This window comes from Electrona antarctica (assembly GCF_951216825.1).
Source record: "Electrona antarctica genome assembly, contig: scaffold_304, whole genome shotgun sequence".
Lineage (NCBI taxonomy): Eukaryota > Metazoa > Chordata > Actinopteri > Myctophiformes > Myctophidae > Electrona > Electrona antarctica.
This window is the reverse complement of record NW_027637357.1, coordinates 108533-122393: the sequence shown is the minus strand read 5'-3', so window position 1 is coordinate 122393 and position 13861 is coordinate 108533.

Below are 13861 nucleotides of genomic sequence, written 5' to 3'. Positions count from 1 at the left end.
GGATTAAGGTTTGTGAGGGGTCCGTTAAAACCACCGGATTAAGGTTGGTGAGGGGTCCGTTAAAACGACCAGATTAAGGTTGGTGAGGGGTCCGTTAAAACGACTGGATTAAGGTTGGTGAGGGGTCCATTAAAACGACCGGATTAAAGTTGGTGAGTGGTCCGTTAAAACGACCGGATTAAGGTTGGTGAGGGGTGCGTTAAAACGACCGGATTAAAGTTGGTGAGTGGTCCGTTAAAACGACCGGAATAAGGTTGGTGAGGTGTCCGTTAAAACGACCGGATTAAGGTTGGTGAGGGGTGCGTTAAAACTACCGGATAAAAGTTGTTGAGGGGTCCATTAAAACGACCGGATTAAGGTTGGTGAGGGGTCCATTAAAACGATCGGATTAACCCATTTAGGCCTGACGTCGAAATTTAAAAAATGTCTTCTAAATCCTGACAGTTTTCTGAAATACCTACATTTCTATATCAGAAGGTTGGTGAGGGGTCCGTTAAAACCACCGGATTAAGGTTGGTGAGGGGTGCGTTAAAACGACCGGAATAAAGTTGGTGAGGGGTCCGTTAAAACGACTGGATTAAAGTTGGTGAGGGGTCCGTTAAAACGACCGGATTAAGGTTAGTGAGGGGTCCGTTAAAACGACCGGATTAAGGTTGGTGAGGGGTCTGTTAAAACGACCGGATTAAGGTTGGTGAGGGGTGCGTTAAAACGACCGGATTAAAGTTGTTGAGGGGTCCGTTAAAACCACCGGATTAAGGTTGGTGAGGGGTCCGTTAAAACCACCGGATTAAGGTTGGTGAGGGGTCCGTTAAAACCAGTGGTGCTCAATATTTCATGTCAAGGACCCCAAACATTATATGTAATTGGCCGCGGACCCCCATTTGAAAATATGTTCTAAATCTAGGGACACCTCAGAAGCAAAGATATGAGTTAAAAACGTTCGCTCTGAAAGAATATATATTCAAAGATTTGTGCCGCATTTTCACGATTTTTCTAAAATAGCAGACCTACAAGCTCGTAGCGCGGCACTCTGTGTCGCGCTATGAGCTTGTAGATCTGCTATTTTTCAATAGCTAAAGTATTACATAATGCTTAAAACACCAAAAGGGGTTCCCGCCCAGAATGGATTAAGGTTGGTGAGGGGTCCGTTAAAACGACCGGATTAAGGTTGGTGAGGGGTCCGTTAAAACGACGGGATTAAGATTGGTGAGGGGTCCGTTAAAACGACCGGATTAAGGTTTGTGAGGGGTCCGTTAAAACAACCGGATTAAGGTTGGTGAGGGGTGCGTTAAAACGACCGGATTAAGGTTGGTGAGGGGTGCGTTAAAACGACTGGATTAAAGTTGGTGAGGGGTCCGTTAAAACGACCGGATTAAGGTTAGTGAGGGGTCCGTTAAAACGACCGGATTAAGGTTGGTGAGGGGTCTGTTAAAACGACCGGATTAAGGTTGGTGAGGGGTGCGTTAAAACGACCGGATTAAAGTTGGTGAGTGGTCCGTTAAAACGACCGGATTAAGGTTGGTGAGGTGTCCGTTAAAACGACCGGATTAAGGTTGGTGAGGGGTGCGTTAAAACTACCGGATTAAAGTTGTTGAGGGGTCCATTAAAACGACCGGATTAAGGTTGGTGAGGGGTCCGTTAAATCGACCGGATTAAGGTTAGTGAGGGCTCCGTTAAAACGACCGGATTAAAGTTGGTGAGGGGTCCGTTAAAACCACCGGATTAAGGTTGGTGAGGGGTCCGTTAAAACCACCGGATTAAGGTTGGTGAGGGGTCCGTTAAAACCAGTGGTGCTCAATATTTCATGTCAAGGACCCCAAACATTATATGTAATTGGCCGCGGACCCCCATTTGAAAATATGTTGTTCTAGGGACAACTCAGAAGCAAAGATATGAGTTAAAAACGTTCGCTCTGAAAGAATACATATTCAAAGATTTGTGCCGCATTTTCATGATTTTTCTAAAATAGCAGACCTACAAGCTCGTAGCGCGGCACTCTGTGTCGACCGGATTAAGGTTTGTGAGGGGTCCGTTAAAACCACCGGATTAAGGTTGGTGAGGGGTCCGTTAAAACGACCAGATTAAGGTTGGTGAGGGGTCCGTTAAAACGACTGGATTAAGGTTGGTGAGGGGTGCATTAAAACGACCGGATTAAAGTTGGTGAGTGGTCCGTTAAAACGACCGGATTAAGGTTGGTGAGGTGTCCGTTAAAACGACCGGATTAAGGTTGGTGAGGGGTGCGTTAAAACTACCGGATAAAAGTTGTTGAGGGGTCCATTAAAACGACCGGATTAAGGTTGGTGAGGGGTCCATTAAAACGATCGGATTAACCCATTTAGGCCTGACGTCGAAATTTTAAAAATGTCTTCTAAATCCTGACAGTTTTCTGAAATACCTACATTTCTATATCAGAAGGTTGGTGAGGGGTCCGTTAAAACCACCGGATTAAGGTTAGTGAGGGGTGCGTTAAAACGACCGGAATAAAGTTGGTGAGGGGTCCGTTAAAACGACTGGATTAAAGTTGGTGAGGGGTCCGTTAAAACGACCGGATTAAGGTTAGTGAGGGGTCCGTTAAAACGACCGGATTAAGGTTGGTGAGGGGTCTGTTAAAACGACCGGATTAAGGTTGGTGAGGGGTGCGTTAAAACGACCGGATTAAAGTTGTTGAGGGGTCCGTTAAAACCACCGGATTAAGGTTGGTGAGGGGTCCGTTAAAACCACCGGATTAAGGTTGGTGAGGGGTCCGTTAAAACCAGTGGTGCTCAATATTTCATGTCAAGGACCCCAAACATTATATGTAATTGGCCGCGGACCCCCATTTGAAAATATGTTCTAAATCTAGGGACACCTCAGAAGCAAAGATATGAGTTAAAAACGTTCGCTCTGAAAGAATATATATTCAAAGATTTGTGCCGCATTTTCACGATTTTTCTAAAATAGCAGACCTACAAGCTCGTAGCGCGGCACTCTGTGTCGCGCTATGAGCTTGTAGATCTGCTATTTTTCAATAGCTAAAGTATTACATAATGCTTAAAACACCAAAAGGGGTTCCCGCCCAGAATGGATTAAGGTTGGTGAGGGGTCCGTTAAAACGACCGGATTAAGGTTGGTGAGGGGTCCGTTAAAACGACGGGATTAAGATTGGTGAGGGGTCCGTTAAAACGACCGGATTAAGGTTTGTGAGGGGTCCGTTAAAACAACCGGATTAAGTTTGGTGAAAGGGTCCGTTAAAATGACCGGATTAAGGTTAGTGAGGGGTCCGTTAAAACGACCGGATTAAGGTTGGTGAGGGGTCTGTTAAAACGACCGGATTAAGGTTGGTGAGGGGTGCGTTAAAACGACCGGATTAAAGTTGGTGAGTGGTCCGTTAAAACGACCGGATTAAGGTTGGTGAGGTGTCCATTAAAACGACCGGATTAAGGTTGGTGAGGGGTCCGTTAAATCGACCGGATTAAGGTTAGTGAGGGCTCCGTTAAAACGACCGGATTAAAGTTGGTGAGGGGTCCGTTAAAACCACCGGATTATGGTTGGTGAGGGGTCCGTTAAAACCACCGGATTAAGGTTGGTGAGGGGTCCGTTAAAACCAGTGGTGCTCAATATTTCATGTCAAGGACCCCAAACATTATATGTAATTGGCCGCGGACCCCCATTTGAAAATATGTTGTTCTAGGGACAACTCAGAAGCAAAGATATGAGTTAAAAACGTTCGCTCTGAAAGAATACATATTCAAAGATTTGTGCCGCATTTTCATGATTTTTCTAAAATAGCAGACCTACAAGCTCGTAGCGCGGCACTCTGTGTCGACCGGATTAAGGTTTGTGAGGGGTCCGTTAAAACCACCGGATTAAGGTTGGTGAGGGGTCCGTTAAAACGACCAGATTAAGGTTGGTGAGGGGTCCGTTAAAACGACTGGATTAAGGTTGGTGAGGGGTGCATTAAAACGACCGGATTAAAGTTGGTGAGTGGTCCGTTAAAACGACCGGATTAAGGTTGGTGAGGTGTCCGTTAAAACGACCGGATTAAGGTTGGTGAGGGGTGCGTTAAAACTACCGGATAAAAGTTGTTGAGGGGTCCATTAAAACGACCGGATTAAGGTTGGTGAGGGGTCCATTAAAACGATCGGATTAACCCATTTAGGCCTGACGTCGAAATTTTAAAAATGTCTTCTAAATCCTGACAGTTTTCTGAAATACCTACATTTCTATATCAGAAGGTTGGTGAGGGGTCCGTTAAAACCACCGGATTAAGGTTGGTGAGGGGTGCGTTAAAACGACCGGAATAAAGTTGGTGAGGGGTCCGTTAAAACGACTGGATTAAAGTTGGTGAGGGGTCCGTTAAAACGACCGGATTAAGGTTAGTGAGGGGTCCGTTAAAACGACCGGATTAAGGTTGGTGAGGGGTCTGTTAAAACGACCGGATTAAGGTTGGTGAGGGGTGCGTTAAAACGACCGGATTAAAGTTGTTGAGGGGTCCGTTAAAACCACCGGATTAAGGTTGGTGAGGGGTCCGTTAAAACCACCGGATTAAGGTTGGTGAGGGGTCCGTTAAAACCAGTGGTGCTCAATATTTCATGTCAAGGACCCCAAACATTATATGTAATTGGCCGCGGACCCCCATTTGAAAATATGTTCTAAATCTAGGGACACCTCAGAAGCAAAGATATGAGTTAAAAACGTTCGCTCTGAAAGAATATATATTCAAAGATTTGTGCCGCATTTTCACGATTTTTCTAAAATAGCAGACCTACAAGCTCGTAGCGCGGCACTCTGTGTCGCGCTATGAGCTTGTAGATCTGCTATTTTTCAATAGCTAAAGTATTACATAATGCTTAAAACACCAAAAGGGGTTCCCGCCCAGAATGGATTAAGGTTGGTGAGGGGTCCGTTAAAACGACCGGATTAAGGTTGGTGAGGGGTCCGTTAAAACGACGGGATTAAGATTGGTGAGGGGTCCGTTAAAACGACCGGATTAAGGTTTGTGAGGGGTCCGTTAAAACAACCGGATTAAGTTTGGTGAAAGGGTCCGTTAAAATGACCGGATTAAGGTTGGTGAGGGGTGCGTTAAAACGACCGGATTAAGGTTGGTGAGGGGTGGGTTAAAACGACCGGATTAAGGTTGGTGAGGGGTGCGTTAAAACGACTGGATTAAAGTTGGTGAGGGGTCCGTTAAAACGACCGGATTAAGGTTAGCGAGGGGTCCGTTAAAACGACCGGATTAAGGTTGGTGAGGGGTCTGTTAAAACGACCGGATTAAGGTTGGTGAGGGGTGCGTTAAAACGACCGGATTAAAGTTGTTGAGGGTTCCGTTAAAACCACCGGATTAAGGTTGGTGAGGGGTCCGTTAAAACCACCGGATTAAGGTTGGTGAGGGGTCCGTTAAAACCACCTGATTAAGGTTGGTGAGGGGTCCGTTAAAACGACCGGATTAAGGTTAGTGAGGGGTCCGTTAAAACGACCGGATTAAGGTTGGTGAGGGGTCTGTTAAAACGACCGGATTAAGGTTGGTGAGGGGTGCGTTAAAACGACCGGATTAAAGTTGTTGAGGGGTCCGTTAAAACCACCGGATTAAGGTTGGTGAGGGGTCCGTTAAAACCACCGGATTAAGGTTGGTGAGGGGTCCGTTAAAACCACCGGATTAAGGTTGGTGAGGGGTCCGTTAAAACCAGTGGTGCTCAATATTTCATGTCAAGGACCCCAAACATTATATGTAATTGGCCGCGGACCCCCATTTGAAAATATGTTTTTCTAAATCTAGGGACACCTCAGAAGCAAAGATATGAGTTAAAAACGTTCGCTCTGAAAGAATATATATTCAAAGATTTGTGCCGCATTTTCACGATTTTTCTAAAATAGCAGACCTACAAGCTCGTAGCGCGGCACTCTGTGTCGCACTATGAGTTTGTAGATCTGCTATTTTTCAATAGCTAAAGTATAACATAATGCTTAAAACACCAAAAGGGGTTCCCGCCCAGAATGGATTAAGGTTGGTGAGGGGTCCGTTAAAACGACCGGATTAAGGTTGGTGAGGGGTCCGTTAAAACGACGGGATTAAGGTTGGTGAAAGGTCCGTTAAAACCACCGGATTAAGGTTGGTGAGGGGTCCGTTAAAACGACCGGATTAAGGTTGGTGAGGGGTCCGTTAAAACGACCGGATTAAGGTTGGTGAGGGGTCCGTTAAAACGACCGGATTAAGGTTGGTGAGGGGTCCGTTAAAACGACCGGATTAAGGTTGGTGAGGGGTCCGTTAAAACGACCGGATTAAGGTTGGTGAGGGGTCCGTTAAAATGACCGGATTAAGGTTGGTGAGGGGTCTGTTAAAACGACCGGATTAAGGTTGGTGAGGGGTGCGTTAAAACGACCGGATTAAAGTTGTTGAGGGGTGCGTTAAAACGACCGGATTAAGGTTGGTGAGGGGTCCGTTAAAACCACCGGATTAAGGTTGGTGAGGGGTCCGTTAAAACCACCGGATTAAGGTTGGTGAGGGGTCCGTTAAAACCACCAGATTAAGGTTGGTGAGGGGTCCGTTAAAACCAGTGGTGCTCAATATTTCATGTCAAGGACCCCAAACATTATATGTAATTGGCCGCGGACCCCCATTTGAAAATATGTTGTTCTAAATCTAGGGACACCTCAGAAGCAAAGATATGAGTTAAAAACGTTCGCTCTGAAAGAATATATATTCAAAGATTTGTGCCGCATTTTCACGATTTTTCTAAAATAGCAGACCTACAAGCTCGTAGCGCGGCACTCTGTGTCGCACTATGAGTTTGTAGATCTGCTATTTTTCAATAGCTAAAGTATAACATAATGCTTAAAACACCAAAAGGGGTTCCCGCCCAGAATGGATTAAGGTTGGTGAGTGGTCCGTTAAAACGACCGGATTAAGGTTGGTGAGGGGTCCGTTAAAACGACGGGATTAAGGTTGGTGAAAGGTCCGTTAAAACCACCGGATTAAGGTTGGTGAGGGGTCCGTTAAAACGACCGGATTAAGGTTGGTGAGGGGTCCGTTAAAACGACCGGATTAAGGTTGGTGAGGGGTCCGTTAAAACGACAGGATTAAGGTTGTTGAGGGGTCCGTTAAAACGACGGGATTAAGGTTGGTGAGGGGTCCGTTAAAACGACCGGATTAAGGTTTGTGAGGGGTCCGTTAAAACGACCGGATTAAGGTTGGTGAGGGGTCCGTTAAAACGACCGGATTAAGGTTGGTGAGGGGTCCGTTAAAACGACCGGATTAAGGTTGGTGAGGGGTCCATTAAAACGATCGGATTAACCCATTTAGGCCTGACGTCGAAATTTAAAAAATGTCTTCTAAATCCTGACAGTTTTCTGAAATACCTAAATTTCTATATCAGAAGGTTGGTGAGGGGTCCGTTAAAACCACCGGATTAAGGTTGGTGAGGGGTGCGTTAAAACGACCGGATTAAAGTTGGTGAGGGGTCCGTTAAAACGACTGGATTAAAGTTGGTGAGGGGTCCGTTAAAACGACCGGATTAAGGTTAGTGAGGGGTCCGTTAAAACGACCGGATTAAGGTTGGTGAGGGGTCTGTTAAAACGACCGGATTAAGGTTGGTGAGGGGTGCGTTAAAACGACCGGATTAAAGTTGTTGAGGGTTCCGTTAAAACCACCGGATTAAGGTTGGTGAGGGGTCCGTTAAAACCACCGGATTAAGGTTGGTGAGGGGTCCGTTAAAACCACCGGATTAAGGTTGGTGAGGGGTGTGTTAAAACGACCGGATTAAGGTTGGTGAGGGGTGCGTTAAAACGACCGGATTAAGGTTGGTGAGGGGTGCGTTAAAACGACCGGAGTAAAGTTGGCGAGGGGTCCGTTAAAACGACTGGATTAAGGTTGGTGAGGGGTGCGTTAAAATGACCGGATTAAAGTTGTTGAGTGGTCCGTTAAAACGACGGGATTAAGGTTGGTGAGGGGTCCGTTAAAACGACCGGATTAAGGTTTGTGAGGGGTCCGTTAAAACGACCGGATTAAGGTTGGTGAGGGGTCCATTAAAACGACCGGATTAAGGTTGGTGAGGGGTGCGTTAAAACGACCGGATTAAGGTTGGTGAGGGGTGCGTTAAAACGACCGGAGTAAAGTTTGCGAGGGGTCCGTTAAAACGACCGGATTAAAGTTGGTGAGGGGTCCGTTAAAACGACCGGATTAAGGTTGGTGAGGGGTCCGTTAAAACGACCGGATTAAGGTTGGTGAGGGGTCCATTAAAACGACCTGATTAAGGTTGGTGAGGGGTCCATTAAAACGATCGGATTAACCCATTTAGGCCTGACGTCGAAATTTAAAAAATGTCTTCTAAATCCTGACAGTTTTCTGAAATACCTAAATTTCTATATCAGAAGGTTGGTGAGGGGTCCGTTAAAACCACCGGATTAAGGTTGGTGAGGGGTGCGTTAAAACGACCGGATTAAAGTTGGTGAGGGGTCCGTTAAAACGACTGGATTAAAGTTGGTGAGGGGTCCGTTAAAACGACCGGATTAAGGTTAGTGAGGGGTCCGTTAAAACGACCGGATTAAGGTTGGTGAGGGGTCTGTTAAAACGACCGGATTAAGGTTGGTGAGGGGTCCGTTAAAACCACCGGATTAAGGTTGGTGAGGGGTCCGTTAAAACCACCGGATTAAGGTTGGTGAGGGGTCCATTAAAACCACCGGATTAAGGTTGGTGAGGGGTCCGTTAAAACCACCGGATTAAGGTTGGTGAGGGGTCCGTTAAAACGACCGGATTAAGGTTGGTGAGGGGTCCGTTTTTGGCTTTGTGTGGTGCCACTGTGTGGTTATTATAATAATATCACTGTATTAGTCTACATGTTATTAATAATATCACTGTATTAGTCTACATGTTATTAATAATATCACTGTATTAGTCTACATGTTATTATAATAATATCACTGTATTAGTCTACATGTTATTAATAATATCACTGTATTAGTCTACATGTTATTATAATAATATCACTGTATTAGTTAGGGATGTTGAAAAAAGTTGAAAATCGACTCGATTTTCGACTCATGCCTTCCGCGACTCAAAAACGTATGAGTCGAAAAATCGTTTTTATTTTATTTTTAATTTTTTTTGCGCCCGTCAGCGCCGCACCTCACACCTCGCATGCCCTGGCTACAGTTAGAGCGCCATCGTCCAAGGGTGTGGGGTGAAGGGGAAGGGTATCTTAGCAACACTGAATGCTCTGTCCCATTGGTCGTGTGCTCGTATCATGAGCCAATGGCTGCAGCTCTGAGCCCCCAGACCCCAGGTTCGCAATGCATCTCATTGCTCACTCTCAAAGACAGGTCCGCTCTGTTCTGAGCTGTGAGCGCTCTTCTCTTCTCGTGAAGAAAGCAGGACAGCGTTGTCAAATAAATCCCGCCGTCATTCATACTGTATTTATTCCCCGACCCGACATTAAAATACGGAACAACGTGCGTCCCGTATCAGTTCATTACGGGACTTGTGACAGGCTGCTGCAGACACTTGAGTTGGGACTAGCTGATAGCATAGCAGCCGATAGCGCCGCTGCTCCTTCAGTGTCGTTGTTTACAAAATAAAGTTTATTTTTTATTATTGGGCTTTGATCATTGATGCAAATTCTAAACATATGGATGCAGCTGCAGAAGTTGTGTTGCTTAAAGGAATGCATAGTTGCGTTCTCCTCAACTGCTGCGCAGCAACAACAAAAATACAAAAATAAAAAATAATGGAAAATAAATAGGAAAAAAAGTCGATCGACTCGTCGATTTGCGGCCTCGATTTATCGATTGGCCAAATATGAGTCGTTTGGCATCCCTAGTATTAGTCTACATGTTATTATAATAATATCACTGTATTAGTCTACATGTTATTATAATAATATCACTGTATTAGTCTACATGTTATTAATAATATCACTGTATTAGTCTACATGTTATTATAATAATATCACTGTATTAGTCTACATGTTATTATAATAATATCACTGTATTAATCTACATGTTATTATAATAATATCACTGTATTAATCTACATGTTATTAATAATATCACTGTATTAGTCTACATGTTATTATAATAATATCACTGTATTAGTCTACATGTTATTAATAATATCACTGTATTAGTCTACATGTTATTAATAATATCACTGTATTAGTCTACATGTTATTATAATAATATCACTGTATTAGTCTACATGTTATTATAATATTATCACTGTATTAGTCTACATGTTATTATAATAATATCACTGTATTAATCTACATGTTATTAATAATATCACTGTATTAGTCTACATGTTATTAATAATATCACTGTATTAGTCTACATGTTATTAATAATATCACTATTAGTCTACATGTTATTATAATAATATCACTGTATTAGTCTACATGTTATTATAATAATATCACTGTATTAGTCTACATGTTATTAATAATATCACTGTATTAGTCTACATGTTATTATAATAATATCACTGTATTAGTCTACATGTTATTATAATAATATCACTGTATTAGTCTACATGTTATTATAATAATATCACTGTATTAGTCTACATGTTATTAATAATATCACTGTATTAGTCTACATGTTATTAATAATATCACTGTATTAGTCTACATGTTATTATAATAATATCACTGTATTAGTCTACATGTTATTAATAATATCACTGTATTAGTCTACATGTTATTATAATAATATCACTGTATTAGTCTACATGTTATTAATAATATCACTGTATTAGTCTACATGTTATTATAATAATATCACTGTATTAGTCTACATGTTATTAATAATATCACTGTATTAGTCTACATGTTATTATAATAATATCACTGTATTAGTCTACATGTTATTATAATAATATCACTGTATTAGTCTACATGTTATTAATAATATCACTGTATTAGTCTACATGTTATTAATAATATCACTGTATTAGTCTACATGTTATTATAATAATATCACTGTATTAGTCTACATGTTATTATAATAATATCACTGTATTAGTCTACATGTTATTATAATAATATCACTGTATTAGTCTACATGTTATTATAATAATATCACTGTATTAGTCTACATGTTATTATAATAATATCACTGTATTAGTCTACATGTTATTATAATAATATCACTGTATTAGTCTACATGTTATTATAATAATATCACTGTATTAGTCTACATGTTATGGTAATTATCATCTTCAATCAAGTCAGTGGTTCTCAAACTGTTTCATTCAAAGGACCCACATTTATATTATATTTGGCCACAGACCCCCATCATGAAGAGAACATTAAAACACTTTCAAGGTTTTTTAAATGTTCATAAATATCCATGGATAAAGTGGTTAACAGTTATTGTGATGCTGTATTAACACATTTAGCTGGGGACCCCCTGGAACCCCCCAAGGACCCCTGGAGGGTCCCCGGACCCCACTTTGAGAACCAATGATGTTGGATGTGATGCTTTGACTGAATGAATAAAACAGAATATAAACTTACACTTCTTCACTCCTGGTGTCAGCCTGTTCTCTCCACCGTGGTCCACACTGGAGTTGGAGGAGAGACAAAGTCAGACCTGAATATTCTCTATGATAATATAATTGATAATGATTTTACACCATTAAACATCAAACAACACAGAACAGCATCAAAGTATGCTGTCCTTCTCTAAAGCTATAGATCATATATGTATTCATAGCCTATTGATTACCTAGTTATTGATTTTCTATCAGAGGTGAGCTGGCAGAACAGAGGTCATTCTGGAGTGACAAGCAGGTGCAATCTGATGAACATGTTGTGTTGGTCTTTCTCTCACAGCCTCCTGCTGTCAGAGTTGAACTGACTAACTGTCTCTCACAGCCTCCTGCTGTCAGAGTTGAACTGACTAACTGTCTCTCTCACAGCCTCCTGCTGTCAGAGTTGAACTGACTAACTGTCTCTCACAGCCTCCTGCTGTCAGAGTTGAACTGACTAACTGTCTCTCTCACAGCCTCCTGCTGTCAGAGTTGAACTGACTAACTGTCTCTCACAGCCTCCTGCTGCCAGAGTTGAACTGACTAACTGTATCTCACACAGCCTCCTGCTGCCAGAGTTGAACTGACTAACTGTCTCTCACAGCCTCCTGCTGTCAGAGTTGAACTGACTAACTGTCTCTCACAGCCTCCTGCTGTCAGAGTTGAACTGACGAACTGTCTCTCACAGAATCCTGCTGCCAGAGTTGAACTGACTGTCTCTCACAGCCTCCTGCTGCCAGAGTTGAACTGACTAACTGTCTCTCTCACAGCCTCCTGCTGTCAGAGTTGAACTGACTAACTGTCTCTCACAGCCTCCTGCTGTCAGAGTTGAACTGACTAACTGTCTCTCACAGCCTCCTGCTGCCAGAGTTGAACTGACTAACTGTCTCTCACAGCCTCTTGCTGTCAGAGTTGAACTGACTAACTGTCTCTCACACAGCCTCCTGCTGCCAGAGTTGAACTGACTAACTGTCTCTCACAGCCTCCTGCTGTCAGAGTTGAACTGACTAACTGTCTCTCACAGCCTCCTGCTGTCAGAGTTGAACTGACTAACTGTCTCTCACACAGCCTCCTGCTGCCAGCGTTGAACTGACTAACTGTCTCTCACAGCCTCCTGCTGTCAGAGTTGAACTGACTAACTGTCTCTCACACAGCCTCCTGCTGTCAGAGTTGAACTGACTAACTGTCTCTCACACAGCCTCCTGCTGCCAGAGTTGAACTGACTAACTGTCTCTCTCACAGCCTCTTGCTGTCAGAGTTGAACTGACTAACTGTCTCTCACAGCCTCCTGCTGCCAGAGTTGAACTGACTAACTGTCTCTCTCACAGCCTCCTGCTGTCAGAGTTGAACTGACTAACTGTCTCTCACAGCCTCCTGCTGTCAGAGTTGAACTGACTAACTGTCTCTCACAGCCTCTTGCTGTCAGAGTTGAACTGACTAACTGTCTCTCACACAGCCTCCTGCTGCCAGAGTTGAACTGACTAACTGTCTCTCACAGCCTCCTGCTGTCAGAGTTGAACTGACTAACTGTCTCTCACAGCCTCCTGCTGTCAGAGTTGAACTGACTAACTGTCTCTCACAGCCTCCTGCTGTCAGAGTTGAACTGACTAACTGTCTCTCACAGCCTCCTGCTGCCAGCGTTGAACTGACTAACTGTCTCTCACAGCCTCCTGCTGCCAGAGTTGAACTGACTAACTGTCTCTCACAGCCTCCTGCTGTCAGAGTTGAACTGACTAACTGTCTCTCACACAGCCTCCTGCTGCCAGCGTTGAACTGACTAACTGTCTCTCACAGCCTCCTGCTGTCAGAGTTGAACTGACTAACTGTCTCTCACAGCCTCCTGCTGTCAGAGTTGAACTGACTAACTGTCTCTCACAGCCTCCTGCTGTCAGACTTGAACTGACTAACTTATTATTATGTGATGTCTGGTATTTACACATGGTCTGAGTAGACAGTAGACACTATAAACACACACACACACACACACACACACACACACACACACACACACACACACACACACACACACACACACACACACACACACACACACACACACACACACACACACACACACACACACACACACACACACACACACACACACCTCAGAGTGTCCAGTCTGTAGCGTGGATCCTTCACAGCAGCAGAGAGCATCGCTTCGCCTGATTCTCCTGGATGATTGAAGGTCAAGTTCAACTCTCTCAAATGGGAAGGGTTGGAGCGCAGAGCTGAGGTCAGAGAAGAACAGCCTTTCTCTGTGACCAGACATCCTGACAAACTGCACACACACACACAGTGAGAAGTTTCACAATATTACATAAAAAAATGACTTTTAATTTCAGAAACAGTTTAAATTTAGTT